We start from the raw sequence: 12,834 nt of genomic DNA, 5'->3' as shown, positions 1-12,834 counted from the left end.
TTCAGGCGACGAGTTACCCACTTCGATCAGCTATGTCGATCCCTGAAACATAAAAAATAAAACATTTAGAAGCTATCTATACATTCTTCATCACTAGCAAACTAGTTGAATAGTAATACTTGAATTAAAAGCCAACTTACCTAACAATTGGGAAATCAACAAGATGGCGACAGATGAGGTGATTGAAATTCGATAAAACTGATTGTTCAATGTCATTGTCGTGAACACAAACATCCAGTGCACAAACAAATCGTGACATTCCCAGACCCACCATTTTTTAAAATATTCAAGTGTCATGAATGTATAAATCATGTTTAAGATATTATCAAAATTATATTATTACTATTTATATGTTATCTGAAAAAGTAAAATCATCTGCAAATTATATATCGAAAAGAAAGTATCACAGATTAGCTTACTAGTTTTTTAGCATGAAACATTATGTGCTTTTTAAATCATCAATCACATGCATTTATTTTATGCAGCTCAGACATCGACTTGCTGCTGCTTGTTGATAAAACTCAAATATATCTTCTTTCCGATAATAATGAAAATAATCAAATGATAAATTATAAATCTCAAATATAATAATCTGTATATATCTTAGTATATTTCTCAGGGCTTGAGGTTCGGCCTCTGGTGGAACTAGACAAATCAATCTATCTGGTGAACATGAGCCACATCTAAATCCCTATAAGCCGCCAATAAAATTGAGGATTGAGTGAGCATACATACATTACAACATCGAATTTAAATACTCCTTCCATCTATGCATTTTTGGACATATAAATTTGATATAATTCTTATCTTGTAAAATACGTTTTTTGTACCTATTAAGACTTGCTCAAGTTTTATATTAATTTGATATTTATAACATTTTGAGGAGCTAGCTTTTGATATTTTTATTTCACTTGAAGCACTGAGGGCACCCTGAATTTATATATTTCGACAATTTTCACTCACATGCTGAATTTCACAAGATGATGGTGGCAATCTGAATTACCCTGTCGTCCTGGATTTCCTGGTGGCAAAAGTCGTCTTCTCCAAGGGAATAAATGAATATTTAAATGACTTACGCTTTAATATAGCATCACTAAGTCTTATACAAATTAATTATGAATTCAAACTTCAAATCCCTCAAACGCACAACTCAACAAAAGGGACCTGTGCTCTATAAAATTTAGTGATGTTCCATGGCAGCGTCTGGCAGGCAAGTGGGCTTTGTTCTACTCCTATTCTCCACAATCACACTTCCGACTTACAAATCTGCACATATCCAAACACTCAGTTACCACACCATGAAAAGATCAAACAGTCTGTGCCAATCTGCTAAGTTATTACCTATATCTTAGGTATAACATTTCACAATTACTCGGACCACACCTGATACATCAACTGAGCAGTGACAACCTACAAATTCTTATCATTTATATAAACATATATGGATAAATTTGAACTGGCTCGCTATTGCTGCCCATCCACCACTGCAACCCGATTGGTTCATCCAAAATTCACAAATGCATCCATGTGCTTACTGAATATCATACTTCCCCAATACTTCCATCCATTTCATGTGTCTTGTTCATGCTCATTACAAATAATAAATTTTTTCAAGTTGTATTTCCATTCACAACAAGTTGACATGTGATTACCAAATCCTCTAGTTGAATACTATTTGTTAACAACAAAATTTGCCAAAGTGTCTGGCTAGATTTCAAATTACATGGCTTGATCGAATATTAGGTTGCCGACCAGTAGGTATAATAGCCTAACCTCAAAATTCCAATACTTTATATAATATAATAAATAGCAGATGAAAATTCTCTTCCATTTCGCTGTTCTAATTTTAGTCATGATACCCATTATTATCTAATCTTTCATTAGTTGCTATTGCAGCCGGCGATGATAGAGCAGCTGTTTGCTCAAGACCTATAAAATTCTTTCAATTAGCAATTTTGCTTGCTTATCAAAATTTAATTTGTTACACACACCCCCGAATTAGAATTCAAAATATTTTGAGAATCAACAATACAAATTCTTCCTTTAAAACATCAACATATCCTAGAAATATCCGCCGAAAACACTTTCAAAACTTCATAACAGTTCGCAGACCTTTCCTGCATATGCCCCCCTTAAATCTCCATCAAGACAATAATAAATTCCTCCTTATCAACATAAAAATTTCATAAATATAACATCTCAAATCCATTTCTTCCCTCTCCAATCACAATACAACATTTTCAAATCTGCCGCTCAGCAGTGATGCCTACCTACTTTCTACACAACAAACATTTCAATTCTTACCCCATGAATCTCTTCTAAGAATACTCTCGAGTAACAATTTTGGGCTTATACATCATTACAATTTTCAGGTCTCCTATCTTGATAATATCCTCTAGATACAGGTACAATTCTTCCTTTACTATACTTGGTTTTGGGCTTTATAATGGTAACTGGTTTCATTTGAGGTTTTTTTGTAACAAGTGTTAATAACAATGATAATAATATAAAACATCCAAATAAATATACATAACATTAACTGATACAATAAATAACATATAGTTTCTTGGGAACATTCACTTAATCGACATGCGTGTAACAGGCGTTTTATATGACATGTGTTGAACAGGTGCTCTGTGATTTTGATCAGGTGGGCATTGGCTACGTTTACGATTTCTAGATTTCATACTTTCTACGTCACAATTCCTAGATTTCCACTTCTATTGGTTCCAGTTAACCTAACTTCTGCCATTCTCACACTTTAAGGTAATTAACTTATTTTATTCAACATATCCCTTCTTGTGCCCTTTTTTAAACGATGCTTAGTGAGAGAACACATAATTAAAAATTGTTCTTTGGTTTGTAACAGGCATCAATCGGTTGGAGTGAATTAAAAATTGAATTTGGTGACATGAGGTGCAGATCCAATACTAAATTTATTAAGGTAGGTCAGTTTTTTTGATAAAATTGTTTTTATTTGTCTTCTTATCATATTTCCTTTCAAATTCGACGATATTGCATGCAAAATTTTTGTGGTTTTCCTGTATCTTCTTGAATTTCTGCTTGTTGATGTTGATGTAGGCCATCAGGTTATCTGCTATCGGTGTGAGGCTGTCCTATTATTGATTTATCTTTCATGAATTTAAAGCCCCGGTATCTGGTGTACTCTTTCAAACATTTCATTGATCTGGTTCCTCTTTCTTCCTTATTATCTTTATTTATTCCATTGAGTTTTATTCCACTTTCATTGAATTTCGGTATTTTCGTTTTAGCTGCATTATTGACAATTTTAAATACACCAACAAACAATTTTATAACATAGAGCTCCCAATTATCTTCATCCGGTATTTTCCTCTTAGATTCATCATTAATCCTCATAATCATGATAATAAATAACTCAACAATATAGGACTCACAATCAACAATAATAAACTCTTTCAACAATAACACTGTCTTCATGACAAAATCAATAGCATCACTTTTCATTATCACAGCAATCGTAATCCACACAATACAATAAATCAAAACACTTATAATTTCTTCAATACTATAACCTATCATCATATAATAGTCAGGTACTTTCACTTTCTTGATATTATCCCTTATCTCTTTCAATCTTCTCAAACACCTTCCATCCTTCATTAATCTCTCATGATAATCCACTTCATTGTTGCCCATGCATGAATCCATCATAGTTTTCCTAGTAGTTCTGGTTTTATTCCATTTATTTGATCCATTTTTTTGGTCACAATGTTGAGTATCTTCCTTAAAATGTATGTGCAGTGGATGCATGCCGTCGATACCTTCCTGTCCTCCATCCTGGTGTCGGTCGTCTGGTGTCCTCCTCGGCTGCTTGAACCGTGCATGTGGACGGTATGCGCGCGCGTGGTTCCTCCATCGTTGCTTCTGCCTCCGGGCCTTGGGATGAGCGCTCCTTTTCTCTGGTAGTCCGTCATCCCTGTCCTTCATCTTGGGATCCTTGATGTGCCTTGGTGGGGTCCATTTAAGCGTGTGTGCAGGTCCTGTGCGCGGATGCATGGTGGTGGTCCCTTTCTTGTGACTGTTTGCATGATCCTGGTGGCTGTTGGTGTTCTCCAGCGGTGATGGATCTTTGGTGGGGAATATGAGGCCCAAGAGGGATTGATGCTTGCAGGGTGTTTTATGTGCATGGTGGGCGGCAGTTTTTGAAGGTGGCTTATCTTGTATTGGTTTCTGTTCTTCTAATAATATTTCTGGTAAATCGTTCACAAAGGTGGTATATGAGGCTGAAGTATCTTTATTTTCTTTATCTATTTTTTCTGAGCTTATGTGTGTTGTATTGGGGGTATCATATAGCAATAATTGTTTAAATGTAGTCTTCTCTGTGTTTGGTGGTGGGTTATCTGGTGTTGAGTTCTGTGTTCTTCGTTGGTTTAATCTGGATGCATGCTTATGTATAGTTTGAACTTATTTGTTGTGGTGGCGGTTTATAATTTCTGTTGTAATTATTGTGAGCATATCCTGTATCAGCATTGAAATGGTCACAGCCATCATAATCATTCTTTCGTTCTGCCTGTTGTGAATAATGGTTTGTTGAACGATTCTGAAAATTTCCATTATTCCTGTTATTATTTTGATTCTGATTGTTGCGACACTCAAAATGAGGTGCCGTTTGGGAACAATGATATGGTAACAATTCATAAACTTGCCTGGCATACTGATTAGCATTTGAATTATACTGATTTTGTGTATATGACTGATCTGACCGGTGGTTTGATATTGCCATCACAGACTGTATACTGTATAAATGATTGATCAGATGTTCGCAACCAGTTATTGGCTGTGTAGTCAATGCTGTTCTGACTCGGAAGGGTAGCTTTTTCAGGATTATGTTTGCTAAGGCAGAATCATTAATTGGATCATCCAACTGAGCATTCTTCAATTTGAGTGTAGTAACAAAATTGATATATGTGTCATCCACCCTAGGATTGAACTCACAAGATATAATATTGGCTAGTGTATCCATATGTCTTTTTTTACTCCAATATTGTTCCAGGAAAGCAGCGATAAACTCATTCAATGACCAAAATTCTTGATGACAGGTCTGGAAAAATATCAGAGGTTCACCGCTCAACAAACTGATTAATCAGAGTTGCCAGATATTCCAAGATTTGGGTGTTAGGGATTGTACCAATTTTATTTGTTCTATAAATTGTTTAGGTTGAAGATATCGGTCGGTATTATCAAAACAGCCTAATCCATTGAAACCGTGCAATAAATCAAATGTTGCTATGGGGATAGGCTCTACATTCTCGTGTGGAAATTGATGTACCTGACTCTCGAGTTGTACTAACTTCTCTTGGGCCTGTTTCCAATGACCAGTAGCTTCTGTTTCATTATCCACTGTTACAGATGATATTTATTATCATATGATTTCAATACATTAGTTACCAGAACGTTAATAACAGTCTAGTCTTAAATGTATTAAAAATAAAGATGGTTGGTTGATATGAAGAGTATTATTTATTCAATATCTAACATGGCGCAGTCGAAAAAAAGATGAAACAAGAAAGTTATAATAGAATAATTGAATTATTGAGTGTTCAAGTGAGAAGTGATAGCTCAATATTGAAAATGGAATTCAACAAACCAGGTATGCTAGTTATACATGGGGATATCAAAAATAATTTTGCCAACTTCAAAGAAGAAGTAACAATTTATTTTACTGCTACCGAGACTGTAAAGAAATCTCGAGAGATACAAGTAGCTAGATTGAAAAACTTACTGGGACCTGATGGACTTAAATTGTACAACACATTATCAGGGGAGAAAGACATTGAAACGGTTACCTCAATTCTTGAAGCTTTGGAGAAATATTGTAAGCCTAAACAAAACATGACAATGGACATCTACAAATTGCTAACCAGGAAACAAAGTCCTAATGAACCATTTGATAGTTTCTATGCAGATTTAAGAAGATTAATAAAACCTTGTAACCTCAATGACCAGGAAGATAAAATTATGGAAGCACTAATAGCACTCGGAGTGAACTCGAGAAAATTACAGCAAAGACTTCTTCGTGAAGATGCTAATCTTGAAAAGGTAGTCAACTTCTGCAAATCAGTTGAGCTTGCGGATAAAAATATGGAAATATTGAACAGAGGCACTGAAATCATGAGAGGTGTTGACTCAGTCGAACAGATGCCTTCCACCCCTACAGCTAAGTCAGGTAATCCTATTCTTAATAAAAAATTTAACAAGTTGTCAGTAATCAATCACAAATGTTGCTTCAGATGTGGTAGAAAACACTCAGGGATTTGTCTAGCTTGAGGGAAAATTTGCAACTATTGCTCAAAACCCAATCATTTTTCCATAGTATGTAGATTGAAACAATCGCAGCAAACTCATGAGATTAGCAGCAAGGAAGATCAAAGTTATGAGGAAGCGGAAGTAATGGAATCACCTCATGAAATTGAGAGCATTCATACTGTAAACTTACTTAATAAAAGCTGTTTCCAATGACCAGTAGCTTCTGTTCCATTATCCACTACTTCAGTATTTAATTTAGATGAAAGTAATTGCTGTTCTCCAATGGCTGTCTCCAATGAATTGAGTAGTACTTTGTTTTGATTGATATTAGTATTTAGATGAGTTATTTGTGTAGATTCAATATTCTGCTGTTTATTTATGAAAATAAGTTGACTATTGTTCCCATTTACTATCGAGGTTATGTCCTGTGTTTCAATTACGACTTGCTCTTGAAATTCTTTTTTATAATCGGCTTCAATGCTTGTTGCTATTTCTTGAATTTGCGAGGTGCTTTGTATTGTTAAATGATCCATTTTTCCATTTAACTCACAGGTAACGATATCTATTCTTTTTGCTAAGCCCCCTGTAATTTTTCCCTGATTTTCCTTTTGTAAATTTATCATCACCTTTAATTCCTCCCTATAATTTTCTACTTTGCTATCCATAGCGTCCAACTTACGTTCTACCACTTGTATTGTGTCTGCAGTTTCCTTACCCATCGTTACCGACGTATCCTCCAATGACTCCTGCACTTCCTTCATTTCCGCCTTTATGACCTTCTTCACTCTGGCCATTGTATTTCCTAAACTGTTAGCAAATGACTTGAGTAACCCCTCTAATATAATCTTCCTTCTTGTTTCTTGGGAGATATTTGATGATTTATTATTGTTCCCAGGATTCATGGCAATGACTGGAGATTTTTGGACTGTGGACTCTATCGCGACCCCCTCAGCATCAACTACCGCTACTTCCGCTGGCGGCAGTGCGTCCGCCACCCCACCCTGCAAGGACGAAGAGAGACTCACTTTAAAAATGGATAAAGTTTCAAAAATTTCAAAAAAGTGAAAGTTTAGCTAACAAGGCCTTTACAACACACAAGATAAGATGTACAAAAGCTAAGTGTTGTCACAAAGTTTTCCTAATAAGGAGTACCTCAATCTCATATGACAGGTATTCATCAATTTCAATTTTATTTATTGCTCATTTATTGTAGCCTATAATATTCTCAAACTGGCTTATATTTAACATATTAATGACATGATAAAATTCAGCAATTTGGGCTCATAGAAACTTCAAAATACAATCTCAACAATAATAATAAAAATTTATAAAAAATAATTTCTTCCTTGCTTAAAGCTATTGATTCTCAAAAACAGCCTTTCACACTTGCTTGCGGTCCCCAGTAAATTCTTACTGACTATCATCCATTCACGACAAAACGTATTATTTCCAAAGATTTGGCTATCAAGGCTGTATATCGCTGTCTTAACCAACTTATTCGGTGAAGAATAAAGTCGGATGGTAATCTTATTGATATTTGAATACTAGTAACTCGATAGATAAAAATGAGATTGGTCATGCAAGGAAGTAGGGAAACAAATAAAGGATGCACCATAAAAAATTGACAAAATTATATTACACAAACAATCAATGAATGAATAAATAGATAAAGATGTATAGAGCAACAAGCGAAAACAATTAATATAGGAACAAATTATATATAAAAAGAAAGTATCACAGATTAGCTCACTAGTTTTTTAGCACGAAACGTTACCATGTGCTTTCTGAATCATCAATCACATGCATTTATTTTATGCAGCTCAGACATCGACTTGCTGCTGCTTGTTGATAGAACTCAAATATATCTTCTTTCTGATAATAATAAAAATAATAAATTGATAAATTATAAATCTCAAATATAATAATCTGTATATATCTTAGTATATTTCTCAGAGCTTGAGGTTCGGCCTCTGGTGGAACTAGACAAATCAATCTATCCGGTGAACATGAGCCACATCTATATCCCTATAAGCCGCCAATAAAATTTATGATCAAGTGAGCATACAAACATTACAACATCAGATTTTAATACTCCTTCCATCCATGCATCTTTGGACATATAAATTTGATGTAATTCTTATCTAGTGAAATACGTTTTTTGTACCTTTAAAGACTTGCACAAGTTTTATATTGATTCGATATTTATAACCTTTCAACAAGCTAGCTTTTAATACTTTCATTTCACTCGAAGCACTGAGGGTGCCCTGAATTTATATATTTCGACAATTTTCACTCAAGTGCTGAATTTTACAAGATGATGGTGGCGATCCAAATTACCTGTCATCCTGGATTTCCTGGTGGCCAAAGTCGTCTTCTCCAAGGGAATAAATAAATATTCAAATGATTTACGCTTTAATATAGCATCACTAAGTCTTATACAGATTAATTATGAATTCAAACTTTAAATCCCTCAAATGCACAACTCAACAGAAGGGACCTGTGCTCTATAAAATTTAGTGGCATTCCATGGCAGCGTCTGGCAGGCAAGTGGGCTCTGTTCTACCCCTATTCTCAACATTCACACTTCCGACTTACAAATCTGTACATATCCAAACACTCAGTTACCACGCCATGAAAAGATCAAACAGTCTGTGCCAATCTGCTAAGTTATTACCTATATCTTGAGTATTACATTTTACAATTACTCGGACCACACCTGATACATAAACTGAGCAGCGACAACCTACAAATTCTTATCATTTATATAAACATCTATAGATAAATTTGAACCGGCTCGCTATCGCTGCCCATCCACCACTGCAACCCAATTGGTTCATCCAAAATTCACAAATGCATCCATGCGCCTACTGAATATCATACTTCCCCAATACTTCCATCCATTTTATGTGTCTTGTTCATGCTCATTACAAATAATAAATTTTTTCAAGTTGTATTTCCATTCACAACAAGTTGACATGTGATTACCAAATCCTCTAGTTGAATACTATTTGTTCACAACAAAATTTGCCAAGGTGTCTGGCTAGATTTCGAATTACATGACTTGATCGATTATTAGGTTGCCGACCAGTAGGTATAATAGCCTAACCTCAAAATTCCAATACTTTATATAATATAATCAATAGCAAGAAAAAATTCTTTTCTATTTGGCTGTTCTAATTTTAGCCATGATATCCGTTATTATCTAATCTTCCATTTGTTGCTATCGCACCCAGCAATGATAGAGCAGCTGTTTGCTCAAGACCTATAAAATTCTTTTAATTAGCAATTTTGCATGCTTATCAAAATTTAATTCGTTACTATATAAAGCCCAGAATAAATTAAGATGGAGAAGTTTGAATGTTCAATCATGTTTTAATAGCTGCAAGGGAAAAGCTGATGTTTCACAAGCCTGTGAATTATTGTGTCGTTAGGTTGACAATGTTTTTGCACCAACATATAAAATACTATAGCAGTGTAACACCGCAGAGAACTGCTCATAGCTGGGAGTGGAGGATTGTTTAGAAAATGTTTTTTATGTTCGTCTGTTGAGGAGGAGATTATTTGTATTTGAATATTGTATGTAGTAGGAGTTTAGCTGATATATGGCACATATATTTTATTCGAATTCATTTTTTATTATGTCTATTATTGAATTTTTAGAAGACACATTTCTCACTAACTTTTATCAACAGGCTTTGTAATTTGTATGATTCCTGATCCAAAACCACCAGGATCATAAAAACTATATATTATGTCCAAATCATCATTTTGTATCAGAAATTAGGGGGTGAATTATATGATGATCCGTTTGACACAATAAAATAATTCAGAAGAAACAAACTATCTTTAATAGAATTATGAAACTGAGAGAACAGTAAGCCTAGTCAGGGTAACACTCTAATAAAATTGAATCTTCTTTCTGATAAGGAGCAGTCATACTATCTATAAAGTGATAAGAGAACCATGGAGGATATGATTATGCATTAGTGAGAATTCTTTGGCAGGAATAGAATAATGAAGCAACTTAGTTTATTTATTGGCAGATTATAAAAAGAAAAATACTTGCACCATTTGAGGTTAAAATCCTTGTTTTGATTTAGCATGTCACAACAGGCTTTGTAATTTGTATGATTCCTGATCTTAGATCAGTCAACAATTTATTGATTTATTATGTGAGCAGATCAGCAAACTGACCACTTGATTATTATGAATCGAATATATGTTATTTGGATACTTATCAAATATTATATGTAAAGAAAGGTTTATGTAATGGAAAAGGAAAGATTATTATGTTATTTTGAATATTAATTGAAATCTGAAAAGTATGAAAAACTAGAGTGTACAAAGCTCACATAAAAAAGTAAATGTATTCATTATTATATTAGTATATATTAAGATTTATTTAATTGAAATGCTTACAGTCTATTATATAATTCATTTAAGTATAATCTTATTCATTTTTCTATAACAAAAGCTAAGAAAACCCTGAATCTCAAATAGCCAATCACATCACATCTTACAAAGACTAGAAAACCAATCAGATGAGGGCTTACAAATTTTAGAGGAAGAAATGAAAATTTCTCCAAGAAATGCTCTCTCTGGCTTGTAATCTCGACCAATACAGCAGCACATAAGGATAGGTTCCCTTTCATATAATTTTTTAAAAGCATCAAGCCAGTCCCTTTTTGAATGTCAAATATTTGTAATCAAAGTTTGATTGTTCAAGAGTTCTTTATTGTGAAATATTCTGATATACACTTAATACTGATAGAGAATAACATGCGAGTTGGACCATACTGGAGCCCAGCAGAGTCAAAAGGATTCGACTAATTGATTATTGGAGATAATTATTTATGCTAAGAGAACTTCAGCGAACGTCATTTGAGTGAGTGATTAGTTTTCAATGAGTTCATTAAACTGAAGGCCTTTATCAGTGAGTTGGGAAATTATTCAAAAGTGCTATACAAATTTTTATTCAAGTTTGAAAATTTTGCATCGAACTCAAACACCATCATATATTAAATCAGAACTCTTCTTATGAATTTCTCTATATCTATAAAAGGCTAAGCCCCAACAGACTGAAATCACACCACAGCCCAAACTACTGAGCCTACAAGCTTGAAATTTTGCAAAATTGTTTATGATGGCCTCAAAACATCCACTAAGAGAGGATTTTCAGAAATTTGCCCCCCTGAGGGAGCTGGGGCCCCCCAAAAATGTTGTACTTTTTAACCTCTCATTTCACAGCAAAGTCATGAGGAACTTTTTTGTTCAGCCACGAAAAAAATCAGATCTATGCAGAAAAAATCCAACCAGGAGCAGAGAGGGGTCCAGGAGAGGGCATTTTTTGAAAATTTTCATGTAAAATCACACTACAGCTCAAACTAATTGACCGACTGACTTAAAACTCTGCACAAATATTCTTCAAACATGCTAGATGCACACTAAGAACTGATTTTGAGATATTTTGCCTCTAAGAGTTTTAAAGGATGAAGAAGGATCCTATTTAGTAAGGTTATGAACATGGTAAGGTGAATGCCATATGGAACTGATATAATTGACACATTATATTCTAACATATGTTGTAATCATTGAAAAGCTTAAAATCATATTTTCAATCAGCTGATCGAATTTAATTCTCTGTGGATCGAAAGCGCGAGCTTATTGCCACGTGTTTGTTCCATTGTTGTATGCTTATGCTTGGCTTTCTATCAGCTGTATATGGAGTCTCATACATTCCGATTGAAACTGAGCTCAGAGATTTTCTTTGGTTAGGAGTTTGTTGATAATTCTTCTTTCGAATTTAAATTTCATTGCTAACAAAAAAAAAAACATTCAAAAATGTCTTAATAGAAAACAAGATTACAAAAACAAGATGTTAGAAATAAACCTACATTCATTTGAAGCACGACTAGAAAAAGACAAACTAGAGTACTATTAGCCATGAGTTCATTCAATATAACTTATATTTTTGTGTTAATATTTTGTGAACAAAAAGTACGAGTTGATTCAGATTCAGATTCAGATTCCTTTATTCATGTGTTTAACAAAACATAATTCAACTTACATTCTAGCATTAAAAATAAATACCAATAGCGGTAAAATGACATGGTGAATCATAATAAACTAATGAGTTCTGCAATAATATTGAGCAAGAAAAATGATGAAAAATGCAAAAGTTAAGGTACTATTGTAATGTTTTCACATGAAATGGTGAAGTTTGGACCTAAAAAAAAGTTAAAAATTCAAACAAAATATTATGTTTAAGCAAAAAAAAAAAAAGACTAAAAATATCAATAAGTAAAAACCAAATCATAGAAACGATAAATCATTCAGAGTTGAATCAATTAACAGAGAAAAGTGAATAATAATAAGGATAAAAAAAAAGTTAATTCCCAATAATTAGAAAATCGACATGATATAATAATTGGAATAAAGAGGGAGTGAAAGTTATTATTAGAAAAGAGATTTGTTGATTTAAATCCAAAAATTATGTTAATAACAAAGGGAAATTATTGTACAAAAGAGATTAGTTTATGTAAATAA

At 33.6% G+C, this 12,834-nt stretch overlaps 1 long non-coding RNA gene across 1 annotated transcript; it reads left to right on the top strand.

The window, feature by feature from the left end:
* Positions 1-2,665: 2,665 nt before the first annotated feature.
* LOC120353013 lies at positions 2,666-9,247 on the top strand. The gene is made up of 3 exons (XR_005572140.1): positions 2,666-2,766; positions 2,870-2,944; positions 7,184-9,247. It is a non-coding gene; the product is annotated as an uncharacterized LOC120353013 (long non-coding RNA).
* The last annotated feature ends 3,587 nt before the right edge of the window (positions 9,248-12,834 follow it).

Source organism: Nilaparvata lugens, chromosome 9 (assembly GCF_014356525.2).
Source record: "Nilaparvata lugens isolate BPH chromosome 9, ASM1435652v1, whole genome shotgun sequence".
Lineage (NCBI taxonomy): Eukaryota > Metazoa > Arthropoda > Insecta > Hemiptera > Delphacidae > Nilaparvata > Nilaparvata lugens.
This window is presented reverse-complemented; position numbering and strand designations above follow the sequence as displayed.